Genomic DNA, 6370 nt, shown 5'->3' with positions numbered 1-6370 from the left:
CCTGGCTGAATGAGGGCCGGAAGCGGGGCGGCCAGAAGCAGGGGGCGGGGCTTTGTCATGTACCCCGCCCCCGTACCTCACTTGGGGGAACTGCGATCCCCCCCAAAATGACCTCTGCTTTCCAGCACCAGCACCAGACCCATCTGATAAAGCAGTCTGTTGCTCTGGCAACTAGATAACTGTGAATCCCCACCAACTCCCAAACCATTAACTGCAGTGTGTGCTCTGTATGTACTTTTTCATTCATCTTGCTTTGCCTCTTGTTTTTTGGCCAAGAAAAGAGATCTTTAGATTTTGCTCCGAAATTTCTTTCCTTATTGCTTGAGTAATGAAATTAGGGGTACCAGTGATTCCAGGTAACTGGGAAAGCTTTAAAAAATTATGTTAAACCATAAGCAACTTTTTGCTTCGAAACTGAGTATAACAGAACCCAGTGCTACTAAAAAAAAAGTGAGTTCGTTCACAGGTTCAGCACAATGGACCCCTCCCCCTAGGATTGAAAAGGATCATAAGTTTCTTATTTTACTACAGATGCTAATTTTCCGCCACCAAGCACTACCTTCCCAGGACTACCTCCCCAGGACTGTTGCTCTCGAATGTCGTCTTCTGCTAGTGGGTGAAGACTTTTTTGTCTTCACAACCCCCCCGCCCCCCCGCCCCCGCACGCTGGAACACGGTAAGGACTTGGAAACCCTAAAACCAGGACGCTCTGCCGTTGGAACTTTCCACCACAGAGGATAGTGAGGAGGGCATATCAGCATTATAAAATTTCCAAAAGTTACATCCGGCTAGAAGAAATTGTTTTTCATACTGAATGACTGCTTTTACTAACTGGACAAGGCAGTTTGTTTGGATGGCTTCCTCACAGGACGGCGCTCCAGACTGGTAGCTGCTTTATGGAGCTATCATATTAGTAATAACAAATGCAAATACACAACTCTTTGGAACAGTTCCCTTAACAATATGTTACCAGGAATGACAAGAAACTCAATTACCTTTGGATATGATGGATGTTGTTGCTTCTTGTAATTAGACTATACTCTTGCCAGGGACAAAACCCATTCAAGAATCAAACCGTCATCATTTTTACGAAGCTAAGAGTTAACGCATATCGTGGAGGAAGCAGGATATGTTTATTTATGATTCTGCTTTGTTTTTTACGCAATCAAAACCAAGTAATAGGTTTTTGGGATTCATATTTCCGAAAATTATTTTCACTATGAAGGATCGGTTTGATCAATTCAGCTTATATCTCCTTACATTATATTTATATCTCTTTCCATAAGCTGTGTTTTTCTCCCCCCCCCGCTTCTTTCAAAACGATCATTAATTATGCACTGAAACATATATGATTATTATTAGCTTAAACACTAGATGATGTTATATACAATCTATGTACCCTTTTGTTGGTTGTGAGTAATATAGTTCCTCAATAATTCAAAAAAAACACACAGGATCGGTTTGATTTCTTTGTACAACTGGATTATATCACCCAGGGGTCATTTCCTGCAGGAGCTCACAGGAGCGGAGCTCCGGCAGTAAAGAGCCCAGGGGGCGGGCACATGCAACAAGCCCCACCCCCTGCTACCAGCAGCTCTCAGTCAGAGCAAGAAGCAGCCAGGTAAGCTGCATACCCTTTTGTTGCTTGTGAGTAATATAGTTCCTCAATAATTCAAAAAAAAAAAAAAACAGGATCGGTTTGATTTCTTTGTACAACTGGACTATATCACCCACTCTACCCTTAGCACAATGCTTCCCTCCTGCCCTTGTTATCGGGATTTGCAAGAACAAGCAATATGGCTGCCTAGTTGTTGCGACACATTCACCTGCCTGATTTCAAACCTCAGAGGGCTCAAATAAACCTGAAGAAGAAGAAGAGGAGGAGGAGGAGGAGACTGGATTTATACCCCACCCTTCACTCGGAGTCTCAGAGCGGCTTACAATCTCCTTTCCCTTCCCCTCCCCACAACAGACACCCTGTGAGGTAGGTGGGGCTGAGAGAGCTCTTTCAAGAACTGCCCTTTCAAGGACAGCTCTTGTCAGAACTATGGCTTGCCCAAGGTCATCCAGCAGCTGCAAGTGGAGGAGTGGGGCATCAAACCTGGTTCTTCCAGATTAGAGTCCGCAGACTTAACCACTACACCAAACTGACTCTCCTACACTAAACTGGCTCTCCTATACCAAACTGGCCATAGATACAATGTATATTGTTACATGCACCGCTAGGGTTATCAGACAGAAGGCTGGGGGGCGGCATGGGAGCCACAGCATCTCATGCTTTGCTATAAAGCTCTAGGAATCCACAGAAACTCTATGGTTGTCAAACTCCACTCTGCTTAGTTTGTCATGGCTGTAGAGAGGGAAGGGGAATTCCTGAGGGCAGGGGAGTAAATATTGAGTGTGTGAATCCGGCTATCTGTAGAAGCTATAACTTTTCCTGAAGAAGCCTTCCTCTCAGAGGAACGTCCTTGAAGCCTTTGGTGTCAGCTTGCTAGATTAGATAGTGGGATCGTATATTTCCCAGGGGGACTGGGTGGACCACGCAGAGGCTAGGCAGGGTGTATGCAATGTGTGATTGTTTATTCATGTCAAAGGGGCCCTATTCGAATTACCTATAACTGTACCTGTACCCGCCAAAACTCTCAGTTCTGACACAGTACTGTTCTGGTCTGGGTCATGTCTATTTCTCAATAAACAAATCACTGCCAAAGAGAGTGTTGTTGAGAGTAACTTGTCCAGGAGCCCGACAAATGGTTTTTACATAGAGTTTCCAGCATTTCCTAGAGCTACCCTTTGGTCCTTTCCACACTTGGATCTCATCGCTGGTTTTATCAGAGTTCAACTCATGACACAATACCTTGCATTTATCCCTGGTTATAACAACATCCATTTATCCCGGGACAAGTGTGGGGCGAAACCGGGTTGACCTCCGTGTAATGTGGAAACAAAAAATACCCCGAGATAATTGCAGGGGTGAACTCGCATGTAGTGTAGAATGTACGTTCGGGGACAGGGTTGAACCAGGATTTAAGGTCTAGTGTGGAAAGGACCTTTGTCACTTCCACTAAGAACTTGGGGGCAAGAACACAAAGCTGCATTATGGGGGAGATTGCTGTGGGCAATGGGAACTGGGGGGGATGCTCTACCCCCACTGTGGACTTGGCAGCCTGTGGCACCCCACTTCCCCAAGTGGTGAGAAGTTCCAGGGGTAGCACTTAACTGGGTTGGCTCCCTTTGTAGGAGAGAGTGCTGGTGAGTTCTACCATTTTTGTTGTATTTGCTTTATTTATAATTGTATAGGTAGAGCACACGAGGAGACAGAGGCAGTCCTTCAGGGCATCAGATCTGCTCCACCACCACCAGAGAGAGAGAGACCCTCAAGGGGATCCATCAAGGGGAATCAGCCGACTCCATGTCCGCTTTTCTCTCAGGCTTTGATCCAATGGACAAGTTCTGTGTATGCTAGATGGCCTCTGCTTCCTCTTCTACTAAAAGTTCCATTTGCTCACAATCAACCCTTTTCAATGGGTCCCTGTGCAAAAGGAAGTTTTAGCAGAAGAGGGGATGTGATACACAACAGAGGCCCCTGCCACACGGGGGGGGAAATTGATGCGGCCAAAGTGTGGCTTTTTAAAGCCGCACCAAAAGAAACACGCTGCGGCGGGATCAGACGGATCCCGTGAGCCGCCATGTAGTTGCTCCCCAGCACGATCAGATGCCGGGGAGAAAGCCATGGAAGGGAGCGCAAGGCAGCCAGCTGTGCATGTGTGCGCATGCGCAGTTCGGCTGGGAGCCTCGAATGCTCCTGAAGACAGACGCGCCGGCAATCCCACGTCCGCGCTTGCTGTGGCGTTTCGGGGCAGTGCTCCTCTTTTGCTGGTTCTTTTTTTCAGCGCATTTTCGGCCTGAAGGGCCGGATCGAGGACGGGTGCGCGCTGCTTCCCAGATGTTGCGGTGTGATCGCGCCCGTTTGCTGCGTCCCCGATCCGTCCCTCTTCCGGGCCAAAAACTCCCATGTGATCGGGGGCAGAGACTATCTGGCATACACGAAACTCATTCATAGGATCCAAGCCTCAATATCTAGCCAGCATCTAAATTACACTTCCTTTTCACATAAACACTGGATAGAATCCACCGGAGTGTTTCCGTGGACAGAAGGATCAAGCATTATCTGCTTCCCCCCAGCTTCACCCTCGTTGCATTCCAAAAAAACACCCAAAATGTTGCTACTGGCGCAGAAGGGATCCCCAGAAACGGCATTTCATGGGGCATTTTGGGATGCAGAAGAAGGGGGAGGCAAGAAAGTCACGCTTTAGGGACAGAAATCCTTCCATCAACAGAAACAATTTGGTGGATCCAATCCCCATGCTTACTTGCACCCTTTAACAATAGGGTTGCCAGCATCCAGGTGGAACCTGGAGATCTCCCGCTTTTACAACTGATCTCCAGCTGACAAAGAATCAGTTCTCCTGGAGAAAATGGCTGCTTTGAAGGGTGGACTCGGTGGCGTTGGACCATGCTGAGGCCCCTCCCCTCCCCAAAACCCGCCCTCTCCTGGATCCACCCCCAAAGTCTCCAGGTATTTTCCAACCCGAACCTGGCAACCCTATTTAACAAGCTGTGGTCTTCCTCTTTTCAGAGCCTTAATGGAAACTTAGTCAGAAACATTTCCTGATAGTTGAGGCCTACTGGACGGGCTTCTCTTATGTTCTTACTGAGGCAATATCTGCAATCGTTAAGACACGTTTCTCTTTTTTCGGACGGGTGCGCGCTGCTTCCCAGATGTTGCGGTGTGATCGCGCCCGTTTGCTGCGTCCCCGATCCGTCCCTCTTCCGGGCCAAAAACTCCCATGTGATCGGGGGCAGAGACTATCTGGCATACACGAAACTCATTCATAGGATCCAAGCCTCAATATTTAGCCAGCATCTAAATTACACTTCCTTTTCACATAAACACTGGATAGAATCCACCGGAGTGTTTCCATGAACAGAAGGATCAAGCATTATCTGCTTCCCCCCACCCTCACCCTCGTTGCATTCCAAAACAGCACCCAAAATGTTGCTACTGGTGCAGCAGGGATCCCCAGGAATGGCGTTTCATGGGGCATTTTGGGATGCAGAAGAAGGGGGAGGCAAGAAAGTCACTCTTTAGGGACAGAAATCCTTCCATCTACAGAAACAATTTGGTGGATCCAATCCCCATGCTTACTTGCACCCTTTAACAATACGGTTGCCAGCATCCAGGTGGAACCTGGAGATCTCCCGCTTTTACAACTGATCTCCAGCTGACAAAGAATCAGTTCCCCTGGAGAAAATGGCTGCTTTGAAGGGTGGACTCTGTGGCGTTGAACCATGCTGAGGCCCCTCCCCTCCCTAAAACCCGCCCTCTCCTGGATCCACCCCCAAAGTCTCCAGGTATTTTCCAACCCGAACCTGGCAACCCTATTTAACAAGCTGTGGTCTTCCTCTTTTCAGAGCCTTAATGGAAACTTAGTCAGAAACATTTCCTGATAGTTGAGGCCTACTGGACGGGCTTCTCTTATGTTCTTACTGAGGCAATATCTGCAATCGTTAAGACATGTTTCTCTTTTTTCCATGTAGAACAAACTGATCTGCAGTAATTGGAACCTAAGCCCATAACAGTATTAATAGCATCAGTTTTAGCCTTTGAAGGCCCTGGCCTGGGCTGAAAAGAGGGGAGTGTTTTTTAAAAAAATGTTAGAAACATTGTTAAAAACTCTGGAAGGAAAAAAAAATCTCCCTGGAAATCAGAGAGCTTTTCGGCTGTATAATCGCTGTTGGAATAAATGGGCCACTGGCAGACAGAAGTAATCTTCTTGCCCTAAAGGAGCTATTTAAAATTTTACCTGACCTCAGAGCAATAGGGAGGGGGCGTGGCTCAGTTGGTAGAGCCTCTGCTTGTCATGCAGAAGGTCCCAGGTTCAATCCCCGGCATCTCCAGTTTAAAGGATCAGGTAGGAGGTGGTGTGAAAGACCTCAGCCTCAGCCTCTGCTGCCGGTCCGAGCAGACAAAGCTCACCTTGATGGAGCAAGGGTCTGATTCAGTATAAGGCAGCTTCATGTGTTCAACAGATGGACATTTAGGCAGGCCTCTATGAACTGTACTATGCCAAGAGGGGATCTAACCATCCAGTAAAACATTCAGACAAATCTGAGGAGGCTCTACATTAACAGCAATGCTGATTTCTTCAGCCGCTACAGGACTAGGGTTTTGTTATTTTTTCCCTCGTGCTAAAATCAGGGGTATGGAAGTTCTCCTAGATCTCCCACCAACCATGTGGTTATGGTCTAGAGAAAGGGTCCCTGACCATTTTAAGCCTATGGGCACTCTTGGGATTTTGAAAAGGGG

The 6370-nt window shown here is 47.5% G+C and overlaps 1 non-coding gene across 1 annotated transcript; it reads left to right on the top strand.

Moving 5' to 3' along the window:
• The first annotated feature begins 5888 nt into the window (after positions 1-5888).
• On the top strand, positions 5889-5961 carry TRNAD-GUC. The gene has a single exon. It is a non-coding gene; the product is annotated as a tRNA-Asp (tRNA).
• Positions 5962-6370: the final 409 nt, after the last annotated feature.

The sequence above is a fragment of the Gekko japonicus genome, unplaced genomic scaffold (genome assembly GCF_001447785.1).
Source record: "Gekko japonicus isolate JY-2015 unplaced genomic scaffold, Gekko_japonicus_V1.1 scaffold3248, whole genome shotgun sequence".
In the NCBI taxonomy this organism is placed as follows: domain Eukaryota; kingdom Metazoa; phylum Chordata; class Lepidosauria; order Squamata; family Gekkonidae; genus Gekko; species Gekko japonicus.
This window is presented reverse-complemented; position numbering and strand designations above follow the sequence as displayed.